This window comes from Anoplolepis gracilipes, chromosome 12 (genome assembly GCF_047496725.1).
Source record: "Anoplolepis gracilipes chromosome 12, ASM4749672v1, whole genome shotgun sequence".
Taxonomy (NCBI): Eukaryota; Metazoa; Arthropoda; class Insecta; order Hymenoptera; family Formicidae; genus Anoplolepis; species Anoplolepis gracilipes.
In genome coordinates, this window is record NC_132981.1 from 10,650,859 (window position 1) to 10,664,253 (window position 13,395).

Genomic DNA, 13,395 nt, shown 5'->3' on the forward strand with positions numbered 1-13,395 from the left:
GTTGTTTTGTTGATGTCAAGTCTCCAATCGTCTCGCTACACACACACACACACACACACACACACACATAAATTTCTACTTATGAATTATTTCTATTATATCCATTGCCAAGTTTTGAAGAATGTGTCATGATTTTAATATAAATTTAATTATTTTTTATATTTATTTTGAATTGCGTGTCTGATTTAAAATATTGAAATCTAAACATAATCCTTTTATTGTATCTTTTGAAAAATACACCGTTGAAAACAATTTGCAGAAATATAGGCAATTTAAAACATTTATTTATTATTTATTAATTCGTCATTTTATTAATTCATAAGCTATTACAATTATAAATCGTTACAATAACGTTTATTATTGTTATTGTAAGCATAAATGTAACGAGGATGTGGTAATTGTGATTGCGCTATTAGACGTGTGTGTGCGTGTGTGTGTATGTGTATCGTCCACACACACACATACACGCGCGCACACGCACACACACGCACACGCACACGCACACACGCACACACGCACACACGCACACACGCACACACGCACACACACACACACACACAGACGTATACATATATCATATATTATCAATGTAATTTGGTTCTTAATTGCAAGCGCAGTTTGTTTAATAATGCATGATCTTCACAATTGTCTATATTATTGATACTGCTTTTGTTTACCTACCTACAACATTTACTACATGTCGTATCTTTAAAATATTAAGATGCGACATAAATATATTGAAAATTATAATGAAAATTATAAAATGTATTTCTCTAAAAGTTGTGGCCAAAAATAAATTGTTTTCAAAGTCATCATACTTTTTTATATCTGAATAAAAAAGTATGTTATATTTGTATGAAATATATATTTATCCAATATATAATCGATTTTCCTTATCGTTATCCAGTTAAAAAAATTTAAGCAACAAATTTATCTAGACTTAACAAAAATTGAAGTTTAAATTATTTTATTTACGAAAATAGGTTAAATTATATTTTGTCTTGATTGACATCTTTACTGATATAAATTTAGACTAATAAAGAAGTTTGAGAGACGAAACGTAATATTTCTAAAACTGACAGCTATATAAATAGCTTTGGACTGTCTGAGAAAGAAATTGATTAACGAATAACAGTCGGTTTTAATGCAGCTTTCAAAAGATGCTTTTATACAATGTGACACCGCGGAATGTGAAAGAAATAAAAATACAAAAGAATCGTAATCAGTAAAAGTATCAATTATCTATAAAATTTTTTCTACATTAATAAGAATACCTCTCATACGTGTGTATAAAATTACTTTAACATAAAAATTACGCAAAAAATATATGATAAAAAATTAAAGCTAGAAATCAAGTCAATGATATAATACCGGAGAAAGAAGAAACAGCATAAAATATATCGTTTTAATATTATACTTTCATAATATAAAATTTTACCTTTGACGTATTATTTTTAAATATCATTAATAATACTGTAAAATGTTATTTTTTTAATATTACATTTAAAATAAAAATATATTATTATGGTGCATATTTACTGCAAGTTATTTATCAATTATAATGTAATGAATCGTAATCAAAAATATTTAAATGAGATAATTATGTTACATATAATTAAGTAGTTTTGTATCATTTTAGAATGAAAAAATGTTATCGCGATGTGCAAACTATAATGTTTCACATATAAAGGTTTATAATAAACTTCTGACAATGCACTCGATTAAACTATTTATCACTCGAATTCGTCACTACGCAGTAATCGATCGATTATTCTTTCAGTTGGATGAAAAGATGTACTGTGTGAAATACAAGCTTTTACATAAGATGCACATCTGTCATCCTCCGATTTTTTTTCACAATATTCAGTTTTCTCACGTGTCCCCGTTTTCCTTTTTATAGGAGTTTCGGGTGAGAATGAGAGCTCGATTCCGAAGTTATCTGCGGAAATGGGTGCGGGCGGCTCGTCGATCATCGCTGTAGGTCAGTGCAGTCGATTCATCTTTGTAAAGCAACTCTTGTCGATGGTGGTACTGTCACGAACTCCTGTTTATCTCCCATAGGAATACGCATCATGAATTCCCGCGACAAGGTAAACTCGCATGTTTTTGGCGCAAATTGACAGATTGCAACGTCGCGCCGGCGATATTCTCACGGCGCGTTGTGAATTTGATTTGTCTGACTGTTTGTCGACATAGGGAAATATATATACGTATATAAAGATTTTTATTTAGATATATGTGTACATATTTTTTTATATATTATTTATAAAAAAAAAAACCTATAAAATGTCCTATCATATTTAACAATATATATAATCAGCAAATATATTAAGAAAAAAATTTGTGCAATATACTCTTATTAACTATTATTATATTATTTATTATAAAATTTTGAAACTTGTTGCGTACGCATAAAGTTTAATGCACTTGTACAATGTGCACATATGCCGAGTATACTATAGTAATAATTCAGAGATAAAACGGGATCTGAAAATATATCTGGATTTTATCGATATGAGTGTTTTTAGCTGACGCTTTCCAAGAAATTTGTATCCAATAAATCCGGATTTGTGCAGAACATTTGCTCCGGGCTATCTCGGCAATACAGCACAGACGGATTTCAAGCGAGCTAACAGGTATAAGAGACCGCCATCTTGATATTGATCTTGTACCGGTTCCTTGGCATTTCTGGCTCTACGTGATGTTAGAACTATGTTAGCTGTTCTGAATAGAAATTTGGCGCTAACTACAAGTGCTCCCATGATCACGGGTAGCAGAGCGTTACTAATGTCATGTTTCTGAAAGTCTTACATATAATAAGGATGTAATATGCGCGGAACTATCGTTGCGTAACGCTAATACTGACTTTAATCTTTAATAGAAGATTATCATGTCGAGATTAATATCTCTTTGTAGAAGGAAGATGTAGATGCAAGGAAACATTTTAAATTATCTTTGCGATATTAATGAGCTGATATATATGTTGCGTGATATCTCTCTTAAATAGAATATTCTAAAATTATTTTGCTGTTTCCTCTACTTAAAACTAATTGAGTAAATTAAAGTTAATATAATTAAAATTTTTAATTTCTAATGTCACCTCTTTTTATAATATTTAATTATTACAATATTCAAGATAAATATCTGTTGAAAAAAATAGATTGGAAAAATTAATCACACAAAGAATATATAATTATATTTTATAAAGCTATAGTTCCGGGTTTTTTTTTTATATTAAATATCATCCTGTTAATAACTGAATTGTATTGAAATATTATTATGAAAGATTTTATATGTTAATAAAATAATAGCACGTGGAGAAATACGAATTATCACGTTTAAGATAAATTTGTAGGCCAAATTTTTTTTGATCGTGTTTCACTGTAGCCACGCTAAAGCTAACGTGACGAAACAGCCTTGGTAAGTGTCGAGAGTTCTTGCTCGTTTACATGCAGATTAGGTATATTTCACTCTAAGATAGATGATATGGAACTTTACACGTTCGAAACACGCGTTCGACTCAATGTCAGGGCCGATATATCGAAACTTTGAGGCAAATGCAACACGAAACAGATTTGCAATGTGCAATAAGATTCATAAAACTTATCTCAGTATATAATTTACTTTAATAGTACAAATGCAACGCGAGACAGATTTTCAATGTGTAATAAGATTCATAAAACTTATCCCACTATATCATTTACTTTAATAGTACAATATCACTTATTTTTAATAATGCAATAAAATCTTCTTTTTATTTATTTTTTAATATCTAAGATATTAACTGTCCCTTTCTCTCTAAACTGATATTAAAAAATCGTAGACTTACACAATATACATAGAATATGGCAAACAGAAATATTGATAATATTTCAATTGTATATTTTATTTGCCAAGTTTTCATCTTTGCAAAAACGTACTCGATCACGTAAATATTTTTTTATACAGCTACAAACATTTTTGATCTTCCAGTGAAAGAATTATAAAAATCATTGATATTGAAATAGAAATAGCATTCAAGATATTTTTTAGAACTTTTTGCTCGATGATAAAAGCAAAAAAAATATATATGTCACGCGGTTTGTATAATCAATATAGTCATATAAATTCATTTTAAATGTTTCATTCTCTTCAGTTATAAGCAGCTTATGTCGCGAATGAGGGATATCGAGGTAACTTTATATCGATAATACCGCAGCCGTTTAGAACCAAGTTAGATGAAACCTACACCATTACTTACATATTATACTGATATTATTGAAGTTTGTAGCGCAAGTAATGGCATGTCGTAGATGATGTAAACAGCTTTGCAATAATCGGCTGCTACAGGAACCTCTTTGTCACATGGCAACACTTATGTCGATATATACATACATATATTCTCCCAAATTCGATTTACCGTATGCGCGGTATGTAACCGCTTTATGGCTCGCGCATTACACACTTATGTTTGCTGAAATTGTGTTTATATATATATATATATATATATATATATATATATATATATGTATATATTCTGTTAGAGATGCGCGTTCTATGGTCCATACCGCATACCTCGAATAATCGTTTATCCCTATAGCCTTATTACAATTGTCGCAGTATGTCGCAGTCTGCATATTTGCGGAGAATTGTTTCGCAATGTCTGTAAAATATTTCGTACAACTGTAGGAAGACAGAGAGAGAGAGAGAGAGAGAGAGAGAGATGAAAACATGGAGCACGTTGTTCTACATTGCTCCAATTTTATTTTTAGACATGAGTATTTGGCATACATTTTAACGTTATTTACATTTATATCTTTTTTAATGCAAATTCTAATCTGTAGAAGATGCACTCAATTTTACATTTTATCGGTAAATTTTTTCAAAGCAGATTACGTAATCAAATAATTTCGAGGATTTCGTGCCCGTATTAAATTGCATGCCAACTTGCGGCTTCAACACCGCCTTCTCTCAACGTGAAATTGAATTGCGGGACTTTGGGTACCATTTCATACGATTCCTTCCACCTTCGATGACAAAATCTACCTCGTTTGTTCTCACGATCCGAGGGTGAATCTGATTATTTCCTTTCTCACTCTGTGTGCTTTTATATCTTGATATATATGCATACGGATATTCTCGGAATGGCTCGATGATCGGAAATAAAGTTTTTTGCTTCTCTCACATTATAATAACTAACGAGTATTAATTATGATAGTTAAAAACTTGTTTCAATGGTATACGTATGTATGTATATGTTTTTAAATGGAAAAATCAAATTATAATAATTATAACAATCCAAATTAGAATTATAAATTTCTAAGATATATATACATTAAATACTATAAACATTTTGTTGTTAAAAGTTTTTTTACGAGAATTATATAAATTGATTAGGATGATTGATAATTCTTTCTCTACTATATTTTTGCCGTTATTGCGATTTGTGTTCGAGAAGTGATACCATAATTCCTCGTACCAAACGAAGTAATATTGGAAATCACTAATCTTGAAGAATATATATAAAACAAAAGTTGCACAGACCCTAAAGGAGCAAGGAAGAAGTTCAGGTTTTTAGAAACACCGTCGTTCTTTCTTTCACAAAATTGGAAAACTGCAATAGAGTACCGTTATCCGGGTGCGCCACTCTTGATTGACCTCAATCGAATATCCAATAGTTTGCCGTTGAGTAGATGTGAAGCACTATACAACGAATAGTACGCGAGCGTTCAGGCGGCAAGACATATTTATACAGCACGGTTCGAATTTATTCAAATTTCTCGTAAATCACTTTGCTGCCATCTCTGATATATCACAAACTCGTCAAATTTTGGAGACTGTAAATACAATTCGATATAAATGTAAGAGAGATGAGCGGATTTTAGCGTGAAAATTATTTATGAAAAAATGTTTAATTTAAAAATTATATACGAAAATAATTTTTTGATGATAAATACATATTATTTATTCCAGAAATTGTTAAATAAAATATTAAAGAAAATATACAAATCTTAAATTATAGATTATACGTAATTTTTCGTGGCGTTAACATTATGTTTTTTCTTTTAATAATTATTATATTTTATCATAATTTTTAATTATAATAATAAAGAAAACGCTTATTTTTTTTTATCAGTTTACAGTCGGCGATTTGTCGAATATTCCACGCGCAAGTAAAATCTATCGACGTCAACGTCTTACCAAATAGTCTTAATATTTTATGTCAATACCTTTGTCTCGGTAAGAGAGAAAAAACTTGGACGAGACCAGTCTCGTCTCGATTCGACGCGTTCGCTCATGTGAGTAACTGATAAATCATATTTTACGAATTGTAGCGAATCGAGATGTGAATGTCGACATCATAGGGTAGGGAAACCGAGAAATAGGAGGAAAAAGAATAAAGCTTGAGCAAAAAGCGTAGACTGGAAGTTTATGATATTCTGTTTTACTCTCGCGACAGACGCGTTTTCATAAAAATCTCTCTATTATGTGCCCGCTTTAATTTACCCGTTTCGCGCAGAACTGAGATGTAACTGAGACAAACGAAAGACTACGACGGGTTTTATTCCATTCGGAGCAAGCGAGTGCGTAATAATGTCTTTATGTAAACGCACAAGGAGACGAGGGTTCGTACCGCTACGAGGTAATGAAACGACGCGGCTCGTGAAAACTTTTCCGCCGCTGGTAACTTCCACTCTTTTCCAACATTAAGCGCGATAGTAAAACTGAATCGAAATGTCTGACGATCCTTTTTGACCGCGACAGATAGATGCATTGCCCAACGGATTGGAAGAGGAGAAGCTGAAACTTGTGTTTTGAATACTCTCGCTGAGAGTTGGCGGATTCATGAGAGTTTACCTCGGCATGCGCGAATGGCCGTTCTGATTACAAGTTAAAGGGTTTAGGAGAATCTACTTAAACCATGAAATATTTTAAATGCGCGCTTGGAGTTCTCATGAATGTCATAACTTGCCTCTCTTACCCTCTTCCTTCCTCGACATAGTTACATTACTGCGACGTGTCGAAAAATTGCTTTTTTAAGTAGAGAAATGCAAGGGATTTGAGAAGGAGAACGACGGAGCGTTTAAATTTCCACAGAGAATTCAGTGGATCCTAAATCACATTTTAGTCTGCACATTAGTCCGCAATTTGTACAATTTCCACAGAGTAGTAGCATATTTTAACTACTGTAATTTGTCGTCATCCGTTTATATGTATATTATTATCAATCAATGTTTGTTAATATGTTATAATACCAATTTATAATAACAATATTTTTCAAATATTTATCAATATCATACTGACATACTTTTCATTGTAATTTTTTTAAAGATGCGTCTATTCTTAGTAGTATCGAAGGGTGTTGCAGCAACGCGACAGACATTTATCTGTAGCATTACGCTACGCTGATAGATTTCTGGCGATTCATCATGCTGCTGGCTGCAAAACGCTTCGTGCGACATATGCGATTCGTAGCGAACAAACTCCTGATCAAGCGTCGAGTCTCATTTTTCATCAGAGTCTCGCGTGCGCGGAGGAAAATTCACGTAGTGTGCCTCGAGATGCCGCGAAGTGTTATGCGAGGCGCGAGGTTACCTGCGAGGATTCCCGCAGGTAAAACGCATAAGAGCACTTTGTGTACTCCGAGGTGCCTGAAAAGTTTTCCCATTTCCGTGGTGCAGTACTATCGCGCTCGAGCACTGCGCTGCTGCCGAGAATATGCCGTGGCATTGCTCGGCAAGCACGCCTATCAGACGAGTGGTTTAGCTCTTGGCCCGGATTGCCTCAGCCTTTCGAGGAGAATTCATACAGCTTCCTGAGAGAAGGCTCGAACCGGATCGCGAAGGCGAGAAAGACATACGGGGTAAAAGAGGGGTAGAAAGAAGGGCGAAAAGGTAAAAAGAACGCACAGAAAATAGATCAAAGAGTGCCGTATATAGGAAGCATTATATGTCATCGAATTCTCGGAATTTCTGATTTGTAGATGCTAGTATCTCATATCGTAATTTTTTTTTTTTTTTTTTTTTTTTTTTCCCCTCGGAATTCTTCATCTCGAGCAGTGAAGGTAAAACTTGTGGTTAATCAGATACAAAATTTTGCGGTTTAAAAGAGGAATTACTTGTTTACGAAAATACGACACAATTTCGAAAGATATGACACAAAAATGTGTATTTTTTTTTTATTACTTAAATTTAAAAAATATATATTTGTTATGTCATTATAATTATTGCTTAATATTATCCTTTTTTTTAAAGGAATAATAAAATTTGATAAAATCAATTGGAATGTGTTGCTTTACGATATCTGATCTTAAAGCTGTACAAGAGATCAAAGTAGTACAAGAACTTTGCTTGTCTCGTTGCGTAACGTGCAAGATTACATTGAATGTCACGATACCCGAGAGGGATTTAATAAAATCATCTTGTTTTATAAGAGCGAGAAAGACGAAGAGATGGAAAGAAAACTTGTTACAGCAACCGTCAAGCTGTATATGGAAGGAAATGTTTTGTAGAAATATGAGAGTGCGATGGTTGCACACCTAGTGGTGATGAAATGTTTTCTTTATGAGACTTAAATGTCTTATTCTAGAATAAACGCAGGTGAAACAAATTTAAGATATATTTGTTTTCTTTTTTTAAATAGCTAGAATATATTCCAGTATTTTTATTAAATATTTTTTTGTAATAGTTATTGTCATAAATATACGTGTATTTAATGTTACATACTGATTTTAGTAACGCGTTAGTACTATTATATTGGTCAGTTAATTTCAGTCTTAAATAATAGTTTTATTTTGAAACAATTTTATTATTTTAAAATATTTATTTTAATATAATTTAATTTTAAATAGAAATATTTATTATAATTTTAGCACTCGATTTAAAAAAAAACATTCTAAAGTTTAAAACTCAAAGTTTAAAAATAAAAAAAACAAGATGTCATAAATAAAAGCATTTCTATATTTTCAAATGTTACGTATATTGGATGTTTCATCGAATATCAAATTCCAATCCGTTTTGTGTAAATTCAGTGAACTGTTTTGAAGCAGGAAAATTCCATGTTTCCTAACTCTTTAATATGCCTGAAATCTACAAATCAGCTTAGCGGTGCTGATAAAACAAAAATATGTTTCGGAAAATCTCTTGATACATTTTTTTCTATATATCATGTAAATGTTTATGCGAATGACATTAAAAATTGTTTTCAAAAATTTTAAACACTTTTATTTAAACAAAAAATTGTCGTGTATACACAACAAAAGTAGCATCTGGCCCGCAGGTAGAAAAATGTTTCGACAAGCGTACGTAATCCGATGTAACCGTACGAAAGGGAAGCAATATGAATAAAATTTGTAACAATGTAATATATTGTAGAGTTAATCATTTTTTTTTTTTTAGTTTTGTTCTCCAAACACAATCGGTTTTATGATTAACCGTGTGTGATTCAATTGCACACATTCAATTCCTTTGTGCCTGTTTCGGTCCGTTCGGGGTGGCTAGCGGGCTAACGGAAATTGCTGGACTCGCGTTTATATTACAAATCACTGATTTCTATATAAATGGCGATATATAATATATTAGCGGCGAGAAAATCCGGGTGAGTTGGTATTACATCGTCATATTCCGGAAAAGCAAGAAATAAATAATAGATGTGTAAGAGAGATAATTGATACGTACAGAATTGATTTACAGAAAGTATGAAAAATCTTTTTTACGATAATAATCATCAAAGGGCGAATAGTATAATAGAAATCATCTTTTCATACGTGTATACGAATACCAACTATTTTTTTCTTCCGCCATTTAGATCCAGTATCACTTTTGCAGCCGATCTTTATAAATGTTGATAATCTCTGATGTGTTAGGTATATATAGAAGCTTGTATCGCAAATACTGTCAAACAAATACGGATAAATCGCGAACGCGTAATGAGGCCCGACAGCCTTTTCTCTCTCTCTCTCTCTCTCTCTCTGGAAACGAGGCGTGACGATCGGGGATGGATATTTCTCCCGATGTAATTCATCCTTGTCCCTTTTTCGATCGGCAAACGACTGAATTATCCACGTGAGGTTCCGGTTTAACCACATACGCGGATGGATTACGCGGCGCACGTATCGCACGGGGAATTCGGTAATGAAATGTCCAGCCTGTCGGGATAGCAATTTGCGTTTCCGAGATGAAAAGTCGGATATTTGCCAATCCGCCGCCGTGCGAATTTTCGGCCAAGCGTAAACGCGCACACTGACGTATATGCCGGAATTTTAATCGCGAAACATTTTCGCAGCCCCCGCCATTAATTTAACTGTTGTTAATGTTGACAATTAGCTCCGCGTGCGTCGGTTGCAAAGTATCGGTATGTTTCATTGAATTCCGTTGTTTACCGCGTCATTTTGCGTTTTCCGCAGTATATATACTTCTGCAACACGATGTATCGCGCTCATTGTTGTTCTCGGCGTGTAAATTAGCATTCCGAGTAACTACGTATAAACACTTCAAGTCAGACATTTAGTGTGGCTGGTCGTAAACGGTTTCATGGAAACGTCAGACGACCGGTTAACTGACTTTGTGGAGGCAGCCCGATACAAACTACTAGGGAGCAATCAAAAGTTCCATGACCTACGACCGGCAACTTGTTGTTAGTCGCGTGGAAAGAAGTACTTATTCTTTAACTAGAAAATTCAGTCCGAAAAAAACCCCGATGTTACATAATGCTCCAAAGTTCGAATGCAAACTCAGCCGTCATAGGATGACGAGAAGGAATGGAATTTCCGCGTCTTGATCTTCCGTCCCTCGTCGCGCTGCACAAATTTCACTCTCTTCTTCGCGGGAGGGAAGTTTCAATCGTTGGAATTACAATTTCGATCTTCAAATAACCGCTCAAACCCCTCCGGGTTAATATTTCATTCCTACTAGTCTTTAAACAGGCGAATCGATTCCTCAGATATCGAATTCCAGGCCCGCATTATATTCAGTCGGATCGGAACCAATTTAACCGGTGGACACACAGTCGTGCTCCTGGTACCGATTCGCTGAGATGAGAATTAAAGCGATTTCCATAGTCGTCGAAGATCGAATTTCATCACTTTTCGATGTAATGAATTTTTTCTCATTTTCTTACAGAATAACGTATTCGGAATTTTTTGAATTAATTTTATTATTATATTAATCGACATGCTATTCTGCGTATAATAAAAAATGTAAAATGTATGCATATTTGCATTTTAAAATCAAATTGCATACATTAGCGACATATTTTCATTAATAATTTTTGTCGTGCAAATATACACGTGAATCAATAAGTAAAGCAAGATTTATTTCATTCCGTCTCTCTCTCTCTCTCTCTCTCTCTCTCTCTCTCTCTCTCTCTCTCTCTCTCTCTCTGTCAATAAATACTCTGATTTGATGTATTTCTAAATGCGCGTGTATTTTAGGGAAGACATACAACTATGTCGTGTTGTTAAAAGCAACATTGTTTGCTCGTGTTTGAAATGATCTTTATTCGACGCGATAACAATGCTAACAAAGTTTAGAATATCGCGATACTGTGGCACTCCTGTCTTAATTGACCGATGTAGAACGCGATATACAAAGGAAGCTTAATTTCGCGCGAAAGTCTCAACCGCGGAGAAAAGTTTCTCGGCTATTTGTTTTCAAAATTAAATGTCCACAGCCTACATTGTCAAGATGAAAAGCAATTTATACGGCGATGCCGCCACCCTCGAGAGCTATGTTAACACGAAGGCTGCCTTTGAAATCGCGAGTTGTCGCCGACCGACCTAAACTTTCGCAAATTGAAGCCGGAACGGAATATTCCGTCCGGTAGTCAATGGACGACTTACAACGGTTCGCACACACAGATTTACCTCCGTTCTCCCTCCGGTTCCGTTCATCGCGCCGAATACTCTGGAGATCGTTATACGAAAACGGATTCGCGGTATTATAAGGACTTGATTCTCGTAGAAATGGTTATGGAGAGTACTGTAGTCAAAGACGTACCGGAAACAACGGTTTTCCCTGAATATCGGGCAAACCGAATTTCGAAAGCTCTTTTGTTTCTCCACATGGAGCTTGTGCCGAATATTCCACAAAGCGTTTCGCTTCGATTACCCTGCTGTAATAAGGAGTTTTCGATGTTTTTGAAGGAAATTCAAGTATACTTTTTAGAATAAAGAGAAAAAAAAGAAAAAAAAAAGAGAATAGTTTTGAGACAGGTATAGAAACGATAAACGGATGCAGGAAGAAGAGTGTAAATTGCTTTGATCAGTTTCTTTTTTTGATCTCGGAGCGGAAAATGCATCTCGATAGGATTACGTTTCTGGCCCGACCTCGTTAGCAATATTTTCTTTTTTTTTCTTTTTTTTTTTTTTTTTTTTTTTCACAACGACAAATTGAAGTTTCCCACATACATAACGGCGGTCAAAAATTTCTTTACTCATATAATATTTTTCATTTCAATCTGTAACGTTGTATGTTGTATGTATAATTTCGCCGGTTGTCGAGTGGCACCGGTGACGTGCTGGCCGCCCTCGTGAATATTAATTGAATTTCTACGGGTGACAGGTGACTGATCGATATGTACGGCCGGTCGACCACCGCGTTCTGTACGCTCTCGTTAAGCCGCGATGAAAGTTGATAGGATAAACGCAAGCTTGACAAATAAGAGGTGACCGGCACGCGTCGCGCAGCTCCAAAAAGCATCCTGCTAGATCATGCGAGTACTTACCTAGTTTTCCAATTACGTCACACTGTTGTCCTTTACACGATTTTTTTTTTCTTTTTTGCGATCGATTACTTGTCACTTGATAAAAATATCCACAAAATTTATATTTTATCAAACATACACAGAAAAAAATTGACAGTTTATCAGAATATAGAATTATCAAGATAAATTTCTCGTAATTAATACGATTACGCATATAAAGTTGGATCCTTACGATCGATCTCAGATCGATGTTCACGTCTCGATCCAGTTTGTCATTCAAGAAAGTATCGGGGTCAGTATGTCGAATCAGGTTACACACTCGCGCCACTGTAATGATTACATTGCGGGGACGATTCGCGTTACGTTGCCGTGACGGCGACTAACTCTCTCTCAAGGTTCTCGAGCACGCGACTCGAGCTTACAACGCGCAATTGCTTTGCGCATTGGAAAGCACGCCGGGCCGCGCACCAACGGAAGCTGAGATTTTGCCGTTCGATGCCTTGCGATGGAAATCGGTCATTCGTCCCAACCATTCGTCATACCAGATATTCCGCGACTTAACTTCTCATCTCTAATTCTCAGCTAAAAATATCAATTTTTTATCCAAGTATTTTTAAAAAATTGCTCAACTTTGAATAATTTTTATTAATCGAAGACGCGTATGATGATATATTTTTTATTTATTAATTATGTAGAATTGTACAGTTCTCTCTT

General features: G+C 34.4%; 1 protein-coding gene across 2 annotated transcripts in view; it reads right to left on the bottom strand.

Annotated features, from left to right (window-relative positions):
* The window catches only part of LOC140671980 (uncharacterized), a 167,040-nt gene extending 153,997 nt beyond the window's left edge, over positions 1-13,043 (bottom strand). Inside the window, exon 1 of one of the 2 annotated variants that reach the window (XM_072903766.1) lies at positions 12,703-13,043. The gene's annotated coding sequence lies outside the window, so the exon portion shown is untranslated. The remainder of the gene's footprint in view (positions 1-12,702) is intronic. The other variant, XM_072903767.1, reaches the window with a different exon arrangement.
* Positions 13,044-13,395: the final 352 nt, after the last annotated feature.